General features: G+C 44.7%; 1 long non-coding RNA gene across 3 annotated transcripts in view; it reads right to left on the bottom strand.

Annotated features, from left to right (window-relative positions):
- LOC121830542 (uncharacterized) overlaps positions 1 to 25,356 on the bottom strand; it is a 48,728-nt gene that overhangs the window by 12,986 nt on the left and 10,386 nt on the right. The window contains exons 2-3 of one of the 3 annotated variants that reach the window (XR_006073775.2): positions 10,887 to 11,058; positions 4,993 to 5,475 (exon numbers count right to left, since the gene is read on the bottom strand). The exons of 1 other annotated variant lie outside the window; for it this stretch is intronic. This is a non-coding gene — a long non-coding RNA (uncharacterized LOC121830542). Of the gene's footprint in view, positions 1 to 4,992; positions 5,476 to 8,325; positions 8,789 to 10,886; positions 11,059 to 25,356 lie in introns of those variants that run through there. One more of the 3 variants, XR_013051963.1, reaches the window with a different exon arrangement.

Below are 25,356 nucleotides of genomic sequence, written 5' to 3'. Positions count from 1 at the left end.
GGACCTGAGTCTGCACCTCACTGCTGCTTCCCAGTGTCCTGAGAGAATATTTGATCACACATCACAAACCTAGAGCAAAACCAAATGTTAAAACTTGAACATGTACCATGCTTGTGCCACTGTAAAGGGAAATATATAACCAAGCCCATCATAGTCAGGACCATGTGTATCTGAGAAGTCCAGATGCTTCTCCCTAGATGGTGTGCTTACAGCCTATTCCCTATGCACTTACGGGCAGCCACTTCTGCAGGATTGTCTGGAGCAAACATTATATTTGAATCATATGTGGGACTAACACAGCTGCATTACATTGTAACTATTTGTATATATACTTATATTCCTCTCTGATTTAGGAGGTCCTAAGGGTAGAGATCAATGTCTCAAGTGGCTGGATCCTGCAAGGCCTGTAGGCTTTGTACACAGTAGATTTTGAACTGTGTGTTAAACAACTGAGAGGAATTTGCTACTTGAAATTGGACATGGCTGGAGGAAAACCCCAGATAATATGAGTTTACACAAGATAGGTGGGTACATTTCTCTTGTATCAAAATGTTACATGGAATTATTATTGTGTTAATTTCTAAAAAGCGAAACTAGGTATACTGGCTCATGTTGTAATCACTGTACTCAGGCATCTGAATCAGGTGCATTTCAAAACGGAGGAAGAATTGTGGCTGCTTCTACTGAGACACTTTTAGCCTTGAAGCACTATCACGATTGTACAGTTTTTGTTTTGCCTGAGTACCTACGTGGTTTGTGCGAGGTGTTTACACGAGTGAGTATGTGTGGAGGCCTGAGGTTAACACCAGAGTCTCTTTCAGCCACTTGCCATCTAAATTATTTGAAGCAAGATCTCTCAGTTGAACTGAAATCTCACCTATATACGTAGTAGTCTAGCTAGCTAGTTAGTTCTGGGGACAATCCCCACCCCGTGTGTCCTGTTTCTAAGCATAGGCTTCCAAGCCCACCCAACATTTACATGGTTAAGAAGAGATACAAACTCCAGTCCTTAGACCTGAGCAGGGAGCATCTGATCCACCGAGGCATCTCCCTAGCCCCAAATGGGTCTGCTCTTGAGGACATGAGTTCCTAGTGCTTTAATTGAACAGATTGCATTTTGTACCTTCTTTTATTGAATTTCATCATTTTTACATTTGTTTATCTATGTGTGTGCATGTACACATGTGTGCACGTCCATGACATGGTGTACCTGTGCAGATCCTGTAGGAGTACAGTCTCTTCTCTCCTCTCCTGCAGAGCCATCTTGATGGTCACAGAGTTCACAACCCTTAACACTTCCTTCCGTAGCAGCAAAAGAAAGAGAAATTCAAATGGAAAGAAAATCTTAACAGAACAGCAGCTCTGGAAAGCGAAGATCTCAGTAACACTGTAGAGGAGGGGCTGGGTGCTGCTGTGGCGGAGACCTGGCCGCAGGCCACTGCCAATCCCTAATGGAAGTTTTAACTTGTCCTTGGGCCAGAAGGTTCACACCAGAGAACTTGTTCTGCAGATACGATCCAATTTGTGCAAAATTATTCATAGGCAAATCTACGGAGTCGGTGTTGTTGGTAAAAGCAAAAGCCTGGGTCGGAATGCCCCTCGAGAACTAGAATTAAGAGACACAGCCTCTGATGAAGTGGCGCGGAGTCACCGTTTGTTAAACCCGAAAGGAGCAGACCACAGAGAACACATCTAGTCACTTGTGTTTAACATACTTTTGTGGCCACGTGTTGATGCCATGTGGGGAAGGTACATACAAATGTGCATATTTTCTATATCTGCATATTCATATGTGAGCAGAACATCATGAAAGAATAAAAACTGAACCCCTAACAATCTGATTAACTTCAGAGCCGGAGGTAGGCTTGACTTCACTCAATGTCCCTTATTACCATATCAATTGTTTTCTTACCCATTCAAAACTAACTAAACAAAGCAAATGGAAGGACATTTCGTGTCCTGTCTCCTGTAGGAAACAGAAGTAATTCTGCTAAACTTTAACTTGCGTGACTAAGGACTTAATATAATGACAAGACAAAACATGGCTCCCAGACCAAAATGAAAAGAAGGCTAACTGAGATACAGGCAGGAATTTCTGAAGGCCTACAAGAAACTAGGAGCTAGTATAACTTAAAACTGTAACTGCAATCATAAAATCAAGTCAACACCATAAACAGGACAATTGGTAGCAATGCAGAAATGTTCAGAAGCATGGAAGACAGGCCGAGGAAGTGTCCCCAGCAGGCAGGAAAAGGGCAGGCTGGGAAAAAAGACAAAAGGTAAGTCAGTCCCTGGTTAACAGAGAGCTACGACCTGATGCGGACAGAATGGCATTCCGCAAGGAGTCACCCCGACGATGTGTCAGAATTGGTTATTGGTACATTTCCTCACCTCTACATAGAGACAGTGGTGAAACAAGTCAATACACCGTGTAAAGAATCCTGTTCTCAGGTCAGGCCGGTGGGGGGTCACTAAGAGGTGCATGAGAAGGCGGTGGTGCCGATCCCAGCCCCAGACCATGGACACGATGGGGCGCCATCTGCACCATGGATGCAGGAACAGCTGCTGTCAGCAGATCCTGACCCTCTTTCCCGGGACCCCACCTACGAGAACAAACACGTGCGGCCTGGGAGAGCGGGTCAGGCTTACACTGCGGGGGTCAGGCTTACACTGCGGACTGTCACTGTAACTTCTTCCTCTGTGGTAAGAGATAAGGGTTTGTCTTTTCTGATTGGCCTCAGAGGGCCATTCTGTGCGAGTGCGTCCACAGTCACCGCTCAGTGCTGGACTCGTGAGCCAAGCGCTGCAGAGTCAGGAGCCCGGTCTAGCCTCAGATCCCTCTCGGTACATAGTGCGAAGCTGTCACTCCTTTTTATCCTGCTTTCACACCTAAGAGCCGGGGCTAGCCCCGCAGGATGGCTATAAGAATAAGTAACGTGTGTAGAATGTCCAACAAACGTCCTCACCTGTACTAAACACTTAAGTGACAGTTGCGGGTTTTTTCCCATTCATCTGAACCAGACATTTATATGCACTCTTCAGTTCCAGAAAAATGTGGGTGAGTGTGAAAGCAATGGAAAACGTTTCTACGCATTTTTCAATAAGGTCCAGAACTGGCTCCTCCTGCCTGGGCGATTGGTGGATGACCTGTGTCGTCCCTACAAGGAGTTAGCACTTCCTTCTGGCCCAGCCCCATTCGTGCTAATGGCAGTGAGACCTGCAGAAAGAGCAGCTGTGGGAAGCCCCTGCTGAGGAGCAGCTTCAGTGACTTCAAATGTAGAGAATGTACCAGAAAGTTCTACAGGACGAGGACCTACCTGCCCTTTTCATGTCCCTAAGCTCAGGACAAGGAAGTTGAACATAGGTTACCAGGAGCTGAGTGAGGTCGGAGAGATGGCTGTGGAGTAGCAGGTTTGTAAGACAGAAAACTCTAGAAACCCTGCCTCGCAATAGCATGAATATCCTACCAGCACCACATGCTTAAAAGCGGTTATAGCTGTGAGATCTGTGCCATGTGTTTACCACAATTAAGTAAAGAAAAATATGCAAAATTATAGTTTTTAAAATAAATGCTTACATGTTTACTTCATACTCTGTCCTGTGCAGGCTCAGTGTTTTGGCAGCAAGAACTTAGGAAACTGTCAGGATAAAATTCAGAAAATCTGCACATAACTGGGTTGAATTTAGCAGCATAAAGCTGGGCTAAAGCTCTGGGCTCACCATTGCCCAGGAGTGCCTCTCGGGCTTTCTTCCTCTCTCCCTTGTGCACACCTACTTGAAACTTATTTCCTGATGCTCCAAGGCCAGAGCATCTCCATGAAAAGCACCCACTGCAGCAGCACCCTCACTATAGTGGCCTCCCACCCACCTCGGTGTGGGCTGGCCTGGGCAGATCACAGCGGGAAAGGCAAGGTTATGTCTGATTTTCTACAAGAGCAGTCCTGTGCCTGCGTCTCCACTCAGGGCGGGAAATTCTGAGTAGCAAAACTGCTCTCTCGCTTATGTTAAAAGATCGGAGAGCTGCTTATGTGGAAACATTATCACCTGGAGACATCACTGGTTACCTAACTGTATCTGCAAGCGCAATTTGTCAAGAATGCATCCACTCTCCTGCAGTGTCCCTGGGGGAGTGGGGGGGGAGTGCAAACTCAGAAACTGGAAAAAAAAAATGAAGATGGCTGTTAAATCCCTGGCTGACCTAACGTCTGAGGAATGGAGCAGGAAGACGATCAAAACGCCTGGGTGAGCTCAGGTAAGCTCACTGAACTTCCAACTTGGGAGGTCTTATTTTTTAAACCCTCCCTCCCTCCCCACCCCTCCCTCCCCTCCCCTCCCTCCCCTCCCCTCCCTCCCTCCCTCCCCCTCCCTCCCTCTCTCTTCCCTCCTCCCCTTTTCCCTCCCTCTCTCCTCTCTCTAGATTAGTAGTTTTAAAAAGGAGAACATGTGTGCTTTTACTTGGGCATTTCAAAATCCACTTTGGCTTCTGAATAGAGAATGTTTAAGAAAGTCTCACGCCTAGTCCAGGCAGGTGACAGAGGTGATGGGGTGCAGTGAGCTCACTGCAGGGGCCGGAGGTGACATTGAAACTTTGGAGCCCACCCGCAGAAAAGGTATGGTATTTGAAGATCTGGATCTGGATGAGGCATCTGAAGAGACAAAGCAAGACAGACAGACAAAGCAAGACAGACAGACGTGTAAACAGAGCATACCCAGGGACTGACTTGGGGGTGGGGGAGGCAGGCAGAGACCAGAACAGCTCTGCTGTGAACTAGGAAAGCAAGAGCTGGGGGCTCAGGCCAGGGAGCGGCAGATTTGGTGGCAGGGAAAAAATAGATGTTCTTTTATAATTGCTGTCATGTTCTCTCTCTCTCTCTCTCTCTCTCTCTCTCTCTCTCTCTCTCTCTCTCTCTCTCTCTCTCTCTCTGTGTGTGTGTGTGTGTTGGGTGCACATGTGTGGCACAGACATCAAGGACACCCTCAGATATTGTTCACAAGAACCTTCTACTTTTAGCTTGACCATATTTGTTCTGGTTGGCGGGAAACTTCACCAAGTCGGCCATGAGAGCTGAGCAGTAAGCTCTGGGGATCCCCGTTCAGCCCCCTGCCCATCTTACCACCACCATGATTACAAGTGAGCACCTCGGTGCCTGCCTGTTGATAGAGGTTTGGGGGTTGAACTGGCTTGCAAGGCAAATGCTTTGCAAACTAAACCACCTCCTCAGCCTCTTAGTGACATTTTAAGTACAGTTGTGACATCAAAGAGGTAAGGCTGAAGGTTTGAAGCAAAAATAGAGAAGAAGAGAGGAGGGAGTCATGCCGGAAGACGGGAAGGACCTTCAGCAGGACCGCTGAATCCTTGCCTGCAAGTCTGCATGAATTCCTCCCAGCATGGCGCATGAACTCTTCAGATCACCAGTCACTCCACCGTCATAGAAGATCCAGCAAGACAGCCAGAGGTTAGGCTTTTGAATAAGTCTGAGGAATAGCAAGAGAAACAAAAGAATGAACTCTAGTCCACGTTTGTCTCTCTAGAAGCCTTCCAGAAATAAAACATGATGAAGAAATGGTTATGGGGTGGGGTTTGGTGAGAGTAACGCCCTTAGAACAGTTTGTAAGACCACCAATAAATGGACACTATCCAGAGCATCCCACTTCTACAACCGTAGACCACGCAAGCAGATGTGTAAGCACATGTGCATGCAGGTGTGTGAACAGGTGTGTAAGCAGGTATGTAAACACATGTTCTCAGACTGCTCCTCCCAGAGTGCCCACATGTGCACATCCATGTGGCAGATAAGAGATTGTCAGGCAATGTAGGTGTCCGCATGACCTCAGCAGGTGCTCCTGGTCCTGAAGAAGTGTTTCCTGTGCCCTCTGCAGGTGTTCTGTGTCCTCTATAGGTTCCCCTGTCCCTCTGTAGGTTTCCCACATATGCTGCAGGTGTCCTTGGTCCTCCGCAGGTGTCCTGTGTGGTCAGCAGGAGTCTTGTTGGGTCAGATGTTCCCACGCCATTGATAGGTGTTCCCATTCCCTCATTAGGTGGTGCCACAGGGAGACCCATGACATTTGTTCCCAACCCCTGGCATTGAACTCGTGTGAAGCAGCAGAAGTCTACTGGGAGTTTGATTGGGCTTTTCCTATTACTAGAGAGAGAGAGCTTGCTGTGTATGGATCTGGTCAATTTAAATTTGCCATTTTTTTTTTTATAATGTAGAACACAGTTTGGGTAAAGTCACCTGCCCATGTTATCAATGTCACCTTATTGTTGGTTCAGAAATGCTCATAACGTTCTTTAGACCTTTTTCTACAAACTCGGTCTAGCCACTCACTCCAGATTTCAATAATTCAGCCCTCTCCTTTTCATTCCAGTTGAGCTAAGATCCATAGTTCTATTCACCAGAAAGACTTTTCTCCACTGCTTTCATACACTCTTTTCCACCTCCTGACTTCTTCCGTGGATTTCCTTCACTGCGGCTGCTTTCGATCTAACTTTCTCTATGTTGCCCCCATGTTTAGGGTGGAGGTTCAGGTTATCAATGGCGCCCCCATGTTTAGGGTGGAGGTTCAGGTTATCGATGGTGCCCCCATGTTTAGGGTGGAGGTTTAGGTTATTGATGGTGCCCCCATGTTTAGGGTGGAGGTTTAGGTTATTGATGGTGCCCCCATGTTTAGGGTGGAGGTTTAGGTTATTGATGGTGCCCCCATGTTTAGGGTGGAGGTTTAGGTTATTGATGGTGCCCCCATGTTTAGGGTGGAGGTTTAGGTTATCGATGGTGCCTGTCTTCTTCAGTGCGTGCGGTTACAGGTGTCCATCCTGCTACAAAGCTTGGTTTAGGCCTGTTCCCCGGGTTTGAGTGTCCTATGTCATCACGCATTCCCAGTGATTCCTCCTCTGGAGTTGTTATTTACTAGAGTGATTTAATTACTGGGTTAACTTTTCCCTTTTCACCGACCCTGCTTTAGTTCTTTCCTAGTCAGCCAGCGCCTTCCGTCTGTCCTTTTCATTTGCCAGGCTCACTCTAAGACCGAATTCAGCCACACCGGAGAGGCGTCTGCGCATCCCCGCGTGAATCTGCGTTCCGCCTCTGTGGGTGTGTGTTCCATGGGTGTTCAGTCTCCTGTCTCCTGCTTTGATGTTTTATCCTCTACAGAAAGTCAGTTGCTGAGGTCCTGCGGTTGGTATTGAATTATTGACATTTCCTCTCCTTCTGTCAGTATTTGTCTCATGTGCGGGCACAGGAGGAAGGGACTCGTCCCAGCCCAGCTTCCTCACTCAGAAACATTCTGTCAAGACACCAATGTGGTGATCAGAGGCTACTCCACTCGTGCCTGAGAGAAGGAGGCCTATTGCCCGATAGTCACCAAGGTAAAACCATTGCTTCGTGCATCTCATCAGATTTTCTATCAGTATTTAAGTTGGAAGATAAATCTGGTCTCTGACGTGTGTACAAAATAAAAGTTGACTAAACTGAACATCAAGTAGTTGTAACATAACATCTGAGACAACCTTGTTCCTCCAGGCTATAGTGTACACTGTTAGTGAGCCGTAGTGTACACTGTTAGTGAGCCGCAGTGTACACTGTTAGAGAGCTGTAGTGTACACTGTTAGTGAGCTGTAGTGTACACTGTTAATGAGCTGTAGTGTACACTGTTAGTGAGCTGTAGTATACACTGTTAGTGAGCCGCAGTGTACACTGTTAGTGAGCTGTAGTGTACACTGTTAGTGAGCCGCAGTGTACACTGTTAGTGAGCCGCAGTGTACACTGTTAGTGAGCCGCAGTGTACACTGTTAGTGAGCCGCAGTGTACACTGTTAGAGAGCTGTAGTGCACACTGTTAGTGAGCTGTAGTGTATACTGTTAGTGAGCCGTTACTATTGTCTGGCTGAGCCATGGCAGCTGGCAGTCTCTGTCGGGGACTCCGCCCCCGTAGCACAGAGAAGCTGTGGGCAGCACACGTGAGTGTGGAGGCCTCCCACTCACTGAACAGACGTGACCAGTGGGCTGTGCCCTGACAACTTTGATTTAAGACACTAGTCTGCGCATGTCTTCTATCCACACTTCCGACAAACGTTTAACCTCCGCCCGAGCTCTGGAGAAGGACAGCATCTTTAACGTGAGCTTAGCAGAGCCCAGTGACCCCACACGTGTGGCCCCACACGTGCCCTCCTTTTCCTGGGCCTCACCCTGCTCTACCACATGTGCCTGACCTCCTCACACTGTGACATGCCATTGTCATTTACAAAGTTCACACCTGCGCACTACACAGTTTTATCACACACACACACACACACACACACACACACACACACACACACACACCTCACTAAAATTTTAAGTAAGTTTATTATTTTGTTTCCAACACATTCTCAGCTATCCTGTTCATGAGCTCACTAGCCACAGGTTGAATATGACTGTGTGGCCCTTGGGAAAGCAGGTAATCACTGAAACAAGCAGGTTCGGGGAGGGAAGATGTGGCGTCATCGTGACCAGTCGGAAATGATGGACCACGACATCGCTAGAGCTCAGGGAGAGCACAGAGGAGCGCGAGGAAGCTGGGACTGGAGCTACAGCCAGGTCTACAGACTCGGGAAACCTGGACCATGGTCTGCTGACCCTGAACCGTGTGTGAGCAGCATCGGTCATTCTTTCCATCTGCAGGGTGTGCCGGAGGCACCGAGTATACCATCACTCGGCAGGACATTCCTTCCTTCCACTGGGGCTCATCTAGGTGGATGCCTCTGTGGGCAGTTCTCAACTCTAATAGCCAAGCCTCTTAAACTCATATTCCTAGAAATAGAAGAACAAGTAAACAGAACCAAAAACAGATGAGGGGACGTTTCTCACTGGGAAGGAAGGGGTAAGGGTATGGAGAGGAAGGGGTGCTGTGAGAGAGACCAAGACTGGAGGTAGCCATCTTCCTCACACCCAACCACCTCACTCTAGTGCATCCTCAGACTAAGTGGAAGTGAAAGGTGAACAGAGCTAACTACATTTGTTGAGTCTCAAGTTGGGTGGATAAGGAATGCTTTGAACCTCTGTTGTGATCCTTCAGTGGATTTTATTTTCTATTTGTTTTTGGTCTTTGCTGTTTGCCCGACTCCAGTTTTCCCTGATATCATTTATAGCCACATTATAATCAATTAGTCATTTCTACATCCTATAAACATTAGAGGCACTCTGTTGACTCTGTTGACCAGCTGTGGTGGCATCTGTGACGGTCACTAGCAGAGAGTGAGATGACTGCAGGTGCCAGGAATGTCGGAAATCACTGGTTCTTTCCTCCATATGACACAGACAGGGCCAGAGAGGTGAGACCACATCATCTCCACCATCCCACAGGGTGAAACCACATCATCTCCACCATCCCACAGCCAGAAACGACACCAGAAGGAAAGTCTCTTCTCTGACCCAAGTTCATGTTCTTTCCAGGACTCTGTGACACTAGCGATGTCGTTTGTTCAAAATTTTCCTGTGTTACTCACAGATGTCTTCATAAATTAACTGAATTTTCCTCGATGGAAGATCTCCTCCCAGAACAAAGCAATTTTGCAAAATAACTGGTAAGACACAAAAGTCTGACCATCTGTGACACCGTTTGCCCGCTCAGATGTCTCCAAAGAAGACGTGAGTGATGAGGACACTCACCAGTCATGTGACCTGCTGCGGAGCAGAGCCCCTGAACTCTTGCAGCCAGCTGGCTCCTTGGTCTGCCTCAGGCTGGTGTCCTCTCTTTCCAGCACATTCTCTCCACAGCTTCCTTGAGATTGCTCAAAACAAAGGGTCTCCTCTGCTCACTCTGGTCCCAGTGAAAGAGATTTACCATAAAGAAAGACCCCAAAGAGAGAAACCCAGCTCAGACTTTGTCAAGAACTCTCTGGAGCTTCAGGGACTCTTACTTCTTGTGTTTTGCATTTTTGAAATATGTGGAATCTGTGGTGGTATTGTGTTCCCCAAAATATTGTGCACCCTAATAAACTTATCTGGGGTCAGAGACAGAGCAGTCACTAGATACAAAGGCTAGAAAATGGTGGCACTCACACATTTAATCCTAGCATTTCAGAGGCAGAAATCCCTCTGGATCTCTGTGAGTTCAAGGTCACATTGGAAACAGCCAGGCATCGTGACACATGCCTTTAATCCCAGGAAGCAAGCCTTTAATCCCAGGGAGTGATGGCAGAAAGCAGAAAGATATATAAGGCATGAGGACCAGAAACTAGAAGCATTTGGCTGGTTAAGCAATTGGCTGGTTAAGCATTCAGGCTTTCGAGAAGCAGTTCAGCTGAGACCCATTCGGATATGAGGACTCAGAGGCTTCCAGTCTGAGGAGACAAGATCAGCTGAGGAACTGGCAAGGTGAGGAAGCTGTGGCTTGTTCTGTCTCTCTGATCTTCCAGCATTCACTCCAATAACTGGCCTCAGGCTTGATTTTATTAATAAGACCTCTAAGATTCCTACTACAGGAATCTGTCATAACTGACTCAACAGGGCACACAAATATAAAACTTACTGCTAAGGAATGGTAACTGAGTCCCTGAGTCCACATCATCTTACAGAAAATGCATCTGCTCTAAAAAGATTTGTGGGAACACGAGAAAGTTATTAAAACATCCAATACAACTGAATATACAAATGTTTACCATAAAATTTTGATATTCGTATAGATGTGGAATTTTACAAATAATGGATTGGCAAGTTAGCTCAGTAACTGCAGAAGCCTGTCTCACACGTTCAGTTTGATCCTGGGGTCTAGAGTAGGAGAGATCTGGCTCCAAAGAGTTGTCCTCTAACTTCCACCCATGCCCTCCGTCAGGCGGACCTTCCCCCTGCCTCCCACATCAATAAATGTAATGTTTTTCTCAGTGCTTCTACTTGCTTCCATTCCTACCTCAGTCCAATCACACAGGTCACCAGATTTCAATGGTTCCATTTTACAGCTGGACACATCAACTTAGAGGCTTTGATTGATTGATCTGTGCGGCTGAGTCATGTCTTGAATCCAGACTTCCTGGCTTTAGTGCATCTATTCTTTCAGAACCCATGACCACAGTCACTGACTCCTGCAAGGAAGAAAGAGCAGTGATGTGGAGGAGATGACAGAGGCCAAAGACAGGTGGAACAGACTCTGGGACCCGGTGTCAGGGCTCCGGCATCTGTGAGTGGATTTATTATTTATTATTCTTGGAATCCACCCTCATCAGTTTCCCTTGTTTACTGCTCTGCCTTGTGAAAAAAATGGTTTTCATCTGTGTTTGCAGGTTTTACATAACTTCCAACGTCTTTTAGACAGACTCTTCTTCTGATTGTGAACCCAGAGTGCCCTGAAAAACTGGCGGAAAGTAACGCAGACAACGTGGTCATGACAGAACACCCAAGACCAGGCTTCCCTGAGATTAGAGTTTCTTTTGAAACTGAGGAGCAAACTAAAAATATTGGAAGTCAAATGTTAAATATCTACCCCGAGATGAAAGAATTCCTTGTTCTGTGATTGATAGGAGCCTGAGGAACGGACGCCACGTGTTGAGAAAGGACAGAAAACATGAGTACAAAGGTATTGTGCAAACACAGAACACCGTTTCCACGTGAGAGATCGCACAGGGCCCAGGATGTGAGCGCCACAGCACCTTCCCCTACACAGACACCCGAATCTGGGATTTGTATCTGAAATGTTCTCCATGCTTAGGTCATTGTTTACATAGCTGTGAGGGTAGTTTTGTGTGGGTATCCTGTGTGAGCATGTGCAAGTGTAGAAAACATGAAGACAAACTTCCAGTGTTTCCAAGACATATCCAAATAAACACGACATGACTACAAGGATGGAGAACCGGGTCGCACGGGGGAAATCAGGTGTGATGTGAGACCCTGTCAGCTAGAAATTTGCCATCACTTGGAAAAGGGGAAAGACCAGCATGTGCAGGAAAACTGGATTTGAACCTAGAAGAAAAGTACAACTTCTAAACGCCAAACAGGAGCATCTGTCTGTGTGGCTCATAGGCCACCCTGTAGGAAAACTGGTGGCAGGCATATCAGCGCAGACAGGAAACTGGAGCGTTCACTGTGATGCTTGTGTGCACACCTTTGAGCAATGTAAGGACGTGTGCTTTCAAGAAGATGACTGATACCTTTAGTGAGGTCATAACTGTACTGATGGCTAAGGGGACAGCCATCCCATAGTAACGCCCCCTCCAATCTAGCTCATTCTTCCTACATTTGAAATTCCCTCTCAGGTTTAGAATGCTCTAGATTTATAACCAGGCTTCCCCACTTCTAGGTGTGATTAAATCTCTTAATCCCTTTTTAGGCCAATTTCTTCATGTGTAAAGGGGTAATTAACCCTATCTAGTCCAGAGGAATGTTAAAGAAACTGAAATGAAATTATTTCATAATTTATTTTTGTTTCATATTTATTTTACTGTATAAATTATTGTGCTCCAGACTTCCTTTTCACTCTCCTATTTCTTCTAACTTCTTTCTTAATCCTTTCCTCTCTTTTTTTGGTCTGCATTTAGCTTTAATTTGTAACAGACTTTTACATCAATTCACAGACAGTTGAAAACCTGCTTGGCTCTGAGAGAGACTCTGGCTCAGAACTGTGAGTCCTGCGGCCTGTCCAGTGTCAGACTCGTGCACAAGGAAGCCACGCTTATTCCCGCTGTCTGGCTCAAGTGACCAGATAACAGTATGTGATACTCTCAAGCCCATCTCTTTGGGGTCTGACACTACAAAATTCCAACTGATAATCACCTATTGCTACACAAGGTACTATTAAACCTGGGAAGAGTGGAAGTCATCATGGTTTCCTGGGGTCCCTTTAAAAGACAGACATCTCTCCTGTTGTGCTCCTTTCTCTTTAGATAACCCAAGAGTAATGTGAGTTCTCAGGGATTAGTTAAGCTAATCTGCCTCCGCATCTTGCTGATGTCTGTTAGATGTGGCTGCCACAAATGAGCTGTTCACCTGCGCTGTGTTACACTCATTACCTGGCAAAGGTACAAGCCAAATCCTCAAGAACTTCCTTTTTCCCCTCCATAATCTGAGGAAGTAAATCATGTCTGAGAAGCCACACAAAATGCCACTCAATGGATCTAGATAAATGATAGCTCTTCGAACAAGCCAGTTCCCCAGTCGGTGCACTGTGGAGAGACGGGGTGGTCACTAAATAGATCCCGATGAGCAAGGCTCACGCTTGCTCTCAGCCACACCACCCCTCTCTGCTGCAGGTAAAGAGGATGAGTATTCGCTGCTCCTGTTCTCAGCTAGTAAAGTGCACACGAAGCAACAGCCCCACAGGAATGCAGCGAACACCTTGCCATGCCGAAGGCACGCACATAAAGAAAATGAGCAGGCCTTTGAAAGAAAAGGAAGACTAAAGTAGGAGCAAATGAAAACTTATAAAGATGGTGGCTTGCTTTGGAAGAATGGACAGGAAGTAACTTTAAAATTGCGTGGCATTGTTTTATTACTTGAATAATTCCACTTTCCTGGCAAGACTGAGCTAAAATAATATCCTTTTAATTCCTTAAACAAATGTCTGCCGAGTCCTCATTGTGCAAAGTGGTCAGGATATAATAAAAGGATACTTAGTTTTCCTCTTGAAAGCCAAATCCAACCCACAGCCTATGTTCTAAATAAAGTTTTCTTAGAATATGATACATTGGTTGGTCAGGTGAGATGTCTGGCTGAATTTGTGCTACAATAACAGAACTGAGTAGCTGATGGGGCCCCTCCATGGTTTGCACAACCTAAAATATTTGCAGTATTGTCTTAATGTAGAAGTTTGTCCACCCCTAGTCTACAGGGAAAATAGTAGGTATAGAGGAAATTCTGGTGCTGCCTAACAAGGGTGAGTGGGGGATTTGCATTGCCATGAGGTCAAAGAGGAGGACACAGCGATGGTTTGAATGTCTTAATCCAAACCACTGCTGACTCTTAGTGAGAGGAGTGGGGCCTTCTGTCCCCTGTCCAGTGTTCTGACGCAAAGGGTCCTGTACCATGGCTGCTGTTCCATCCCATTAAGACCTTGAGCCCAGGGAACTTCATATTTTACTTAAAACAAAAATGTCAATGCTGTATGAATATTGCAGATAGCATATGCATCTAGCCAGCTGAGCTGTTCAGCAACCGTCTTGGTTACGTCATGCCTTGCTACCTGACCGCTCATTTTTAATCAGATCCCTAAACTGCACATGGTCCCCGAGCCTCCTTCCTGTCTCTGCTTCCCTTGCAGCTTTCAGATTATGTATTGTGCAGGACCGCCAGTGTCCTGTAAGTCCAAGCTGGTCTTTGGGTTGCTGGACTGTCATGCCACACATTTCACATTTGAGTCACCTCAATATGTATGAATGCATAGTCAGGCCTCAAGAATGAACCATTACCCTTTCAGCATTCTGTGAGTGTTAGATCCAGTCAGGATTGCTATCTTTGCTCCTCAGAAGTAGTTCCCATGTACTTCCCCTTTGCAGCAGGCTATAACCCTTCTAAGTTTTGTTTTGTTTTTGCAGTGCCGGCAACAGAAATCTAGACTTTTCTGCATGTTTCACAAGCACCCAACCGCTGAGCTCCATCCCCAGTAAAATTAGAAACTTTAGTCTTTAGGTTTCTAAAAGCAGGATTCTGGTGGCTCTTCTCCCTTCTAAAAGCTCCAATGGCTCCTAGAGCAGCCCCTGTGAATATAAGAAGGGACAGTGAATCATCTGCTCTCTGCTAAAAAAGCTGCGTTATGCAATCTGGCAAATCCTCTTTGAGACATCAAAGTTGTGAAATAAGTACTAGTATTTGGACAAGTAACTTAATGTCCTCAGTTTCCCCACTCAGTGTTTTCATGATACTACTTTGTTTTGAATCATGAATGAGGTATTGAGTAGATGCCCAGATTATTTTTAGAGATACGTTTATATGCGTTTGATTGCTTTCTCCATGAATTTCCACTCTTATTTCTAGAATCTGATGACTGCCTCCATGTCCCTTCCCATGGGGGAGAGGCACGTGGTTACCTCAAACAGAAAGATAAGGGCTACGGGTTCTTGCTTTAATGAAAGAAAACAAAACCTTTTAGGGAAGAAATGAGCGAGTGCAGGAACTTAGGTCAAATATTGTGAAGATGCACGTAAGCAAAACGTTACCAGATAGCGAGCCAGGAGACAGGGAGGAACAACTGTGAATCTCAGGGCCCTGCAGGGCCTTCCCCTGATGTCAGCAATATGAAGATCGAGAAAGAAAGTAACAGGGGAAAGGCGAGGCAGGCAGCTTAGGGTCAGATTTTGCCATTATTTAGCTTTGGCACTTAGATTATGAGAAAGTGCAGAATTTAAAATCAAGTCTGACTTCACACAAAACCTATTTTAGGAGGATCGATCTGAGGGCTGTCAGAACTGGAGGAGAAGTGGTGTCAGGGAGAGATTAGATGGATAGACAGAGGGAACAATTTTCTGTACAGGCCAGAGCTTCAAGTGGTGGAAATCACCAGCGTGCATAGCGGAGGACTCCCAGCTCCTGGGCATTTACTGGTAAGTGAAGAAACGAATTTGGCCAAGATTTCAGGAGGCTTTTTGGCCTTGCCAGACAGCATGACAGCCACCTGTGAGCGCCACCAGGGCTTGAAGCAGAGGCGTTAACTCTCCTTTAACCCGTCTTCACAGCTTGGCAGATAATGGGATGTGGCCTTTGTCTTCTCCTCTGCAATTCTCTCAAGATCACCTCAGGACTAAGAGGTAGAAAATTGATGCTGCCGTGGAGGGCAGATGGAGAAGGGCCTGAGTAGCTCACTGATTGTAATGGCTCAAAATCAGGCTAGCTGCTGCGTGCTCGCGGGCAAGAGGCCGGTGGGGTGTTCTCTATGGACAGAACTCCAGTCTTTTTACTTTATTTTATGTTTATCTGTTGTAGAGATCACCGTTGTCATTAAAACACAAACTGGACTTTCATTAAACAATGTGCACCACGAAGGACTCACAGATACCTGTCCAGCCTAAGGGAGCCAGCCTTACGCACTCCTTTGAACAGCCAGAAGTCTGCTACACTGAGAACACAGTGACTGGACCCGAGAATTCGGTCACTAATGAATACAGGAATAAATTAACACCTCAGAATCAATCACATGGTAATTCTGTCCAATAGCCACTTACCTAACATCGGTTTTCTTTAGGCTAGAAAACTGCATAATTCATAATTTTTACTTAAGGAATAAAGGGGAAGAGAATCAACTTTGTGGGAACCTGCTACATCCTATGTCCTAGGACGTCGCTGTCTGCTCCTTCATTCAGAGCTTACAGCTGTCTGAGCTAAACATTGCAGATGAATACATTCGAGCAGAGAACTAAGGCCACACAACAAAAGTAACCGTGAAAAACTCAGTGGCTGGGGAGACGGCCGGGGTCAGTGCCAGGTGTCTGAAATCCTGGTGTTCCTGTGGTGAGAGCAGAGACAGGGGAATCCCTGCCCCCTGTTGGGCCAGCTGGCATACACAGCGGCAAAGGACAGAGGACACTTTAAACATGGTGGAAGTTAAGGATTGATACTCGAGGGTGTCCTCTGGCTTCCATTTGCATGCTATGGCTTTCACTAACATGTACACACACACACACACACACACACACACACACACACACATCCCACAGACAGACAGACAGACAGACAGACAGACAGAGATATCATAAAAACACAAAATCAGAAACCATGATACAGAAGCTAAAGACCAAGGTAAAAAGAACAGAATGTCCAGACAAAGCTTTATAAGACAAAACATCTGCAAAACCAGCACTGCGCTCTTTTGGTGTTGGCTATCTACTGCTAGGCATGGGGCCTGCCCTTGATGTGGTTTGTAGACCCACTGAGACCCCACTGGAGAAAACTGACTTTTCCTTCTTAAGTGGTTGTTGGAGATAGTTTCTTGGCTAGGGAGGGGCTCGTGCCCACTTCCCCTCTCAGTGCTGGGACCCATCTGGCTTGGACCTGTGCAGGCCTGTGCATGCTGTCACCATCCCTATGAGTCCATATGTGTGTCAGTCCTGCTGAGTCTGGAAGACGTGTTTCCTTGGTGTCTCCTTTCCCCACTGGCTCTTAAAGTCTTTCTGCCTCCTCTTCTGCCAGATTCCCTGAGCTCTATGAGGAGGGTTTGATGTAGACATCCCATTTAGGACTGGATGTTCCAAGGTCGCTCCCTCTCTGCAGATTGTTCACTTGTGAACTCTATTTGTTTCCAACTACATCAGGGGGAAGCTTCTCTGATGGTGTCTGAGCAAGGACTGATCTATGAGTATAGCAGAATGTCATTGGGAGTCATTATATTGCTGCATTTCTTCAGCAGAACAATAGTATCTGATTTTCCCCTGGGTCTACCTAGCCCCAACTTCTTGGACACCTGAGCAGTGTCAGGCACAGGCTCCAGTTCATGGAATGGGCCTTAAATCCAAGCAGATAGTGGTTGGTTTCTCCCACCAGCTCTGTGCCACCACTGCAATAGTGCATCTTGCAGGCAGGTCACTACTGTAGGTTGCAGGGTTTTCACTACTGCAATAGTGCTTCTTGCAGGCAGGTCACTACTGTAGGTTGCAGGGTTCCCACCACTGCAATGGTGCATCTTGCAGACAGGTCACTATTGTAGGTTGCAGCTTTCGGAGCTAGGATGGCGTTTGCCTTTATCCTCTGGTAGTGTGCAGAGTACCTCCCAGTACCACGGACACTAGTCAGTAGGGATGACTGCTCTAGTTAGACACCGGTTTGACTTTTCCATCTTCAATGAGATACATAGGTGCTGTCTTCAGCAGTTAAGACCTTACCACCCTGAGCCACTTTCAAGTAATCCTTATGGCATCTTATCAGCTCGACTGTAATTTCCAGAGGACCATTGCTTGTTTTCTGTCTCAATTCAGTGTCCTGAAAACTTCCATCATAGAAATAGGGTCTTCCTTTTTGTGCTGTTTTATTACACTTCTCTAAGTTTCTAGACACACGTTAGTCATGGTTAGTCTTTACTGTTTGTCACCCTCTCTAAATTATAAAGTTCATAAGGGTGAGGCCTGGGTCTGTGATAGTCTCATGTGAATTCTCTTGCTATCATATTGCCTGGTGCATAGACATTAATACACATGTGGTGGGAAGGGATAAATGCTCAGGAATACTCTGGTTGTATTAAGATGTGGAATGAAATTCTATCAAGGCTATGTTAATCTAAAGGTAATATTCTTCACTTTAAAAAAAAAACCAAAAGATTCTGCAGCACACCTGTTGATGGTAATAAGAAAACCTAACAACTGTCCATAAAAGGACATGTAGATTAGGCCGGACCTAAATGTGCCTCAGCTGTCTACCATGATCTGTTCTGGGAAAAGCATCTATAGATGCCATCTTCTCTTTTTTCCAAGTTCAATCTCTTTCAAGTTATTAAAAAGTAAGAAAGATCTGGCCTTAATCAAAGTCTCTTCCAGTTTTACTGTTCTCCAACTGAACCCAAGTGTGGAGAAGACAAATAATGTCCAAAGCATAAATGAGAAAGAATGCCTGGCTCACATGAAGGGCAGACATGTTTCCTTCCTCACACAGATAACTCCAGGCCATTCTGGGTGTGTAGAGCAGGAGGTATAGAACCATCAGAAGAGACCTATGCCAGAGGTACAGGATGGCAAAAGAATTAGAAGTTATGACTGATTGAGGGCAAATTTACCTCAGTAGTGTGCTGATGGATATTAGCAAATTACCTGATACTCTTTTTACTAGCTCCTTGTTTAGGAAGTCTTTATACTGAGTGAATGGGAAGCTCATGGTATTAGGAGAGTCAAGTAAACATTTTGTGTATGTGTGTGCACACATATAATCTGCAGCCAGATAAATTTGCCTTAGCTTCTTAAATTGGACACACATCAATCATTTCCCTAGGGTGAACACGGCCATCACAATACAACACCATCTCATATCGGTTGATACTGGAGAATTCAACTAAGTCGCACTTAGAGCTAATTTCAGCATGATTTTAACAGCTTTCTAAGTGACAGGCACATTCATAATCAACCCCTTTATCTCACTTCCTGGAATGTTCTGTGAAATGAGGCAAAGAAAAAGCATTTAGGAATGAAAGAGAAGGCTGCCTTTATCTTGCAGTGTGCCTGTTATAAATGAGGTCTACATCAAAATGGACAAATTGTCCTCACTAGCAGGGCTTCACTAGGCTTCTGTTCACCACATGCAGGTAAAAGTCAACAGTACACCCAACATGTGTGCCCAGTCTCATTGCCAAGATTTCATTAAATGATACACTTCTGTAAGTCAGCCAAAGTACAGATGGGTTCATAATCATCATCATCATCATCATCGTTGTCGTCATCATAATTAGTAATAATAATAAAGCCCAGTCACTACAAATACAGGCAGGAACCTGCCAGTTTCTTTATGAAGGCTGCTCAAAACTTCTTAATGATCATTGAAAACTGATAAAATAAATTTTTAAAAACAGTACAGTTTGCCTGAATTCAGAGCTTAGGAACACTAGGACGATGCTATGCTTGAAAATGGAAGTTATTCTAACCTCCAATTGATGAGGATTAGAAGGTTAGAGAGATACTGCCATTTTGGGCATTAGAACTCCTGGCCAGCAGGCACTCAAGGAGCCCAGGCAGAGTTCTCCTAACACTAACTTAGCAGGCACACTACATCCACAAACACATGACATCAGTGCTTCCATTTTGCAGGTGAGAGAAACACAACCCTGGAAATGTGAAAGGTCTGCTCTTGTATTCTAGTTGCACTTATTTTGCTGTGATAAAAACATCCTCACAGAAAGCAACACAGGGAGGAAATGCTTACCTTAGCTCATACTGCCATAGAGTCCATCACTGAGAAACCACTGGAAGCAACTGCTCACAGCCACAGCCAAGAACAGAGAGAAGCAGCGAATTCACGTGTGCTTTGTCTCAGCTAGTCTCCCCCATTACACTGTTCAAAACTTCATACCAGAGAATTATGACACCCACAGTAGGTGGGTCTCTAAATTAATACAGTCGAGACAATTCCTCAATGTGGAATATGGGTTTTTGGTCTATAGTCATACTAGTTAATACCTTTCTTATATCTGTCTTCCTCAGTTTCAAGGATAGGCCTGAGAGCATTCATAAACACAGCACAAAAGGCAAGACTCAGGAGGAGGAAAGGGGCAGGAAATTGTAGAGCCTGGGGCCTAATGAAACCTTAGTTTCAATTGGTCTGTAGTCCAGAGACAGTCCCTTGGGCAGTAGCATCTGTGGCTTCTGATCTATTGACCCGGATGTGGTGGATCAGTGGCATAATGCCAGCTACCTTTACTTCCAGAGAATCACCTTGTAGGGGCCCTTCCGGGTTAGAGAAATGACTAGAGATGGCTAGAGAGATGTCTTAGTAGTTAAGAACATTTGTTGCTCTTCCAGAGGACCCAGGTTCAATTCCCAGAACCCATATGGTGGCTCACAACCTTTTGTAACTCCAGCTCCATGGGAGCCAATGCCCGCTTCTGCCCTCCATGGGCACCAGGCACACGTGTGGCACACTGACATACATGCAGGCAAACTACACCACACACACACACACACACACACACACACACACACACACACACACACAACCCCCCCCCAAGACTTGTCCAAAGGCACCTGATCTAGAAAGTCCCCCACTGAGCCTCTTTCTAGGTGATTCTAGCTGGTGTCAGGCTGGCAATCAGCAGTAGCCAGCATGCCTGTGTCTTCACTGCTACCAAATGACAGAACCCACTTTTGTATCCAATTTATACAATTATTTATACTCCAAACGCACTGCTTTTCCCACAATGTCACAAGCAATTATCCCTATCAAGCTTAGGGCCATAGAAAACACTGAATCTAACACTGTCCACAGAGTTCATGTTTCTCAGGCTAGACCAGGTGCAGTGAAGTGAGAAAGTCCAGCAGTGAAGACGGAGACTGTGGCAGCCTATAGCACTCCGCCACTCCCCACAGCATCTCTGGACCCAAGACTCACTCCAGGATGGGAGTCTGACTTTGGTTTCTCCTTGGTCTCCCCAGGCAGAGGACATTTCGGCCCCATTTTCCTGAATTCTCTTATTCATTGACACCACTCTTCCTGATCTTGTATGTATGAAAATCCGATATTCTGCCTTCAAAGTCAGCTCAATTAAGACAGAACAGAACAAAAGTCCACATACTTTATTCCAACATCAGCCTTCATTTCAAACTGCCCTTTAGAAGTCAAATATAATCTCTAATTTTTCACAAACTCTTTTCCCACAACTCTACTATTCCAAGAATGAGGGAGAAAAGTCCATGGCAGCCAGAGAATCTCAACCATGGTAAACCATGAGCATAATACTGTTGTATCAGAGTTTCTTTGCTCATTGCAAGTTCTAGGATATCTTGTATACATGCCATTATGTTTATATTATTATAAAACTATCCAAGTTTTAAAATAAATAAATCAAAAAGAAGACCACATGTTCTTCTGATGGCTTCCTGGAACATTGTCTAGCAGAACCTCCAAGGACTGCTTGACTATCTTGGGGTGTGTTTTGCTGCTTGACTGCTGGCCAAGATACCAAACACTGTTCATGATGTGTTATCTTGTAGCTGATTATGCAGAGAAAATGAGCGATTTCTGCCTTGGACACAAAGGGAACTAAAGAAAATGGTATTCTGTGGAGAAATAAAACTGCAATCTTTTTCAGACATTCTTTCTTTAATGCCTAACTTTACTCAGTTCTTTGAATGATCTTTTAATTGATTTTATCATTCTTCTTGATGAATGAACACTTAGGTACATATACTACTGGTGTACTGAGTCGTTTATGCAGTGAACATCAATTAAACACCAGGAATTTGTTAGGTATTCTGTTCAGTACTGGAGGTATGGCAACAGGTGAAGTAGTCTTGACCCTTGTCTTCATGGTGTTTTCATTCCACAAAAAATTGGTTTGAATAAATTATCCAGATGCAAAGTATCCAGCAGAAAAATTAAACACATGGAAGAGAAGTACAGGCATTTAGAGAATAGCATGTACTTCAAGCCAAAGGGAGAAGAGAAAGTTAATGAGGCAGAAACCATATCTGAAATGGATGAGAATTTTCTGTACTTGAAAGACACAATTCAGTTGTGTGAAAAAAAAGTCTGATAGGGGCTGGAGAGATGGCTCAGCCAGGAGAGGTGTCTGCCACCAAGACTGATGACCTGAATTTGATCCCAGGGCCCTGCACAGTGGAAGAAGGGAAGTGACTCCCACAGATTGCCCTGTCATCTCCACATGTGTTCCATGGCACAAATGTGTGTGTTAATAGAGAAAGAAGAAAAAAGGAAGGTGGAGGAGAGGGGAGGGGAGGGGAGAGGGGAGGAGAGGAGAGGGGAGGGGAGGGAAGAGGAGAGGGGAGGGGAGAGGGGAGGGGAGGGGAGGGGAGAGGGGAGGGGAGGGGAGTCTCATAACTCTTTGTAAGACAGGGAAATAATTCCATATCTAAATTAAGAAAGTGGATTCAATAGAGTGCTGAAGAGAAAGTCTTCCAGGCATCCCGAGAAAAGAGGGGAGAAAATGCTCTTAAAGGAGCAAGCGTCAGCTGATGACTGACTTTCTAGAAGTGATGAGAGGCAGAAGACAAACCCAGATGGACTCCCTGTGCCGAGAGAACGGGAAAGATGCAGCAGTGCAGTGCTGTGCTTGGAGACGATGACTTTCAAGAATGAGGTAAAGCAAGTTCTCAGCACACTTCTCCATAACGACCTCACGTTAAAGGAAAGTTTGAGAGCTTCTGGTGGAATTATTCCCAGATAGGTGAAACAGAAAGAGACTAAAAAAACATAGTAATAAATATGAACTCAATAAAAAACTCTTTAGACTATTAAGACAAAGCAGTTCAGATGCTATGTGTATTTTTCAAAGTGGAAAGTCCACAATAGCACTGAGTTTCAAGATGGCAGAGAGATACTGGAGTCCAGTGTTCCAAGGTCCATGAATTACTGGGTGGAAGAAGAGTGAGCCAACGTTAAACATTGATGGGTAAGAATTCATGCTATAATTTCCATGGAAACTACAAAAAACAAGACCTGGAATGTTGTTTTTATTTTCTAAATTACCCAAAGAGAATGGGAAGTGATTTCTCTAAAACTTCATTCCAACAGTTATAACAAATGGGTCAAAGAAAAAAGGTGGCACAGAGACAAAACAAGAGCTGGGGATAATGTATGCAGACCCCAAACAATGATTAATAGATCAAGTGGATTAGATACTCAGGTAAAAGGCAGAACTCCAGGCTCCTTTCTTTCAGAGTGTGTCTACCAAAATTGCTCATGAAAGAGCACTAAGCCTGGAAGCAGAGAAAGCAGTGCCATGGATGGACATGCTCGTGAATAGAAAGTTGGCTCAGCTACACTCCTGTCAGACCCACAGACCCATGTCACAGCTCCACCAGAGACAAAGTCCTTCAGCAATCTGAATCCTCGTGGGTTTGCAGCCTCCAGATACAAGGCAAAGGAGATAGAACTAAATATATACATTTAAAGGGTTGGGGACATCTTTAAGTAATTCTTTATTGAAATATAAGCACACTGGGGCTTATAAATAGTATTTTAATGTCATTTCTCCCTCAATTGAGCTATAGACACAATGTAGTCTGTCCAAAACCTAAACTCTCTCTCTCTCTCTCTCTCTCTCTCTCTCTCTCTCTCTCTCTCTCTCTCTCTCTCTCTCTCTCTGTGTGTGTGTGTGTGTATGTGTGTGTGTGTGTGTGTGTGTGTGTATGTGCATGGAATCACATGTGCATGCAAAACTTGAATACCACCCCCAATAGTATATAGAAATTCACAGTGCCAAGAACAGCCAAGACTTGCTAGATATGAAAATATATTATAAACATAACAGTAATTATGACTATATAGGATTAAGTAGTTAGTTATATATTAAGAAATGACAGCAGAAATTACAAGGTACTAAAATTCTGTCTTCTTCCTTGCATGTTGTGGAATATTACTTTAACTATGTAAAGGTGTGTTACATTTGTTTATGCTGCATTTGTTTAACAATGTAAAGATGTGTTGCCATGTCTGCCTAAGGCACCTGATTGGTCGAATAAAAAGCTGAATGGTCAATAGCTAGGCAGTAGAGGGATAGATGGGGCTGATGAGCAGAGAGAATAAGTAGGAGGAGGAATCTAGGCTCAAGAGGAGAGAAGAGAAGAGAGAGGAGAATGAGGGAGAAAAAGAGCAAGATGCCAGGAGCCAGCCAAATATGGAGTAGAACATACAGAATGAAAGAAAGGTAAAAAGCCCCGAGGCAAAATGTAGATGAAGAGAAACAGGTTAATGTAAGTTATAAGAGCTAGTGGGACAAGCCTAAGATAAGGCCGAGCATTCATTAGTAATAAGTCTCCATGTCATGATTTTGGAGCTGGTTGGTGGCCCAAGAAAAAGCCTACTACACATGTGTCTTAGTGAACCATGATTTTTAATATAGTGTAAGCTTATGTTTATGTTAATTGATAATAACCAGACAAAGTATTGATAGATTTAAACTTTAAGGGGAATAGGGAAAATCAAAATAATAAAATAAAAACCAAAAGAATAAAATTTTAAAAGGAGACTGGAGATGTAGAACTCTGTCCTTTTGCTTTTATTTTTTATTATTTCTAATAAACAAGAATAAATAAAATTCATCTTGAAAAATTATATTTTTTAATTTTCTTTTTTTTTTCTAGATAGGGTTTCTCTGTGTAGCTTTTGGAACCTGTCTTGCAACTTATTTTGCAGACCAGGCTGGCCTCAAACTCACAGAGATCTGCCTGCCTCTGCCTCCCAAGTGCTGGGATTAAAGACGTGCACCACCACTGCCTGGCTATTTTTTAATTTTCTGATATATATATATATATATATATATATATATATATATATATATATATATATATAATGAAGGCTTTTCTGTACCACCCAGTCCTGCAGCCACTTTCAGAATCATCGCTCAGAGGCTTATATTAATTATAAATGTTTGGCTGATGGCTCAGGCTTACTACTAACTAGCTCTTACATTTAAGTTAACTCATGCATCTTGCTCCTTCTGTGGCTGCTGGTGTCTGCCCTTCTTCATCTCTAGTTTGGTTGTACTGTCTAATCTTATTCTGCCTGGATATTGGCCAAAACAGCTTTATTTATCAACCAATGAGAGCAATGCATATTCACAGGGTGCAGGAAGACCATCCCACATCATCCTCTTTCTCTGAATGACTTTTTCCTGACTCAGCCCCTCAGAGGCAACACCATTAAAGAAAATGAAACCCCCTTGTTTTAGTCAGGGTTGCTATTGCTACTGTGAAACACTATGACCAAAAGCAACATGGGGAGGAAAGGGTTTATTTGGCTTCTACTGC

Source organism: Peromyscus maniculatus, chromosome 6, assembly GCF_049852395.1.
Source record: "Peromyscus maniculatus bairdii isolate BWxNUB_F1_BW_parent chromosome 6, HU_Pman_BW_mat_3.1, whole genome shotgun sequence".
Lineage (NCBI taxonomy): Eukaryota > Metazoa > Chordata > Mammalia > Rodentia > Cricetidae > Peromyscus > Peromyscus maniculatus.
The sequence above is the reverse complement of the archived record's forward strand: the minus strand, read 5'-3'. Positions and strand labels throughout refer to the sequence as shown.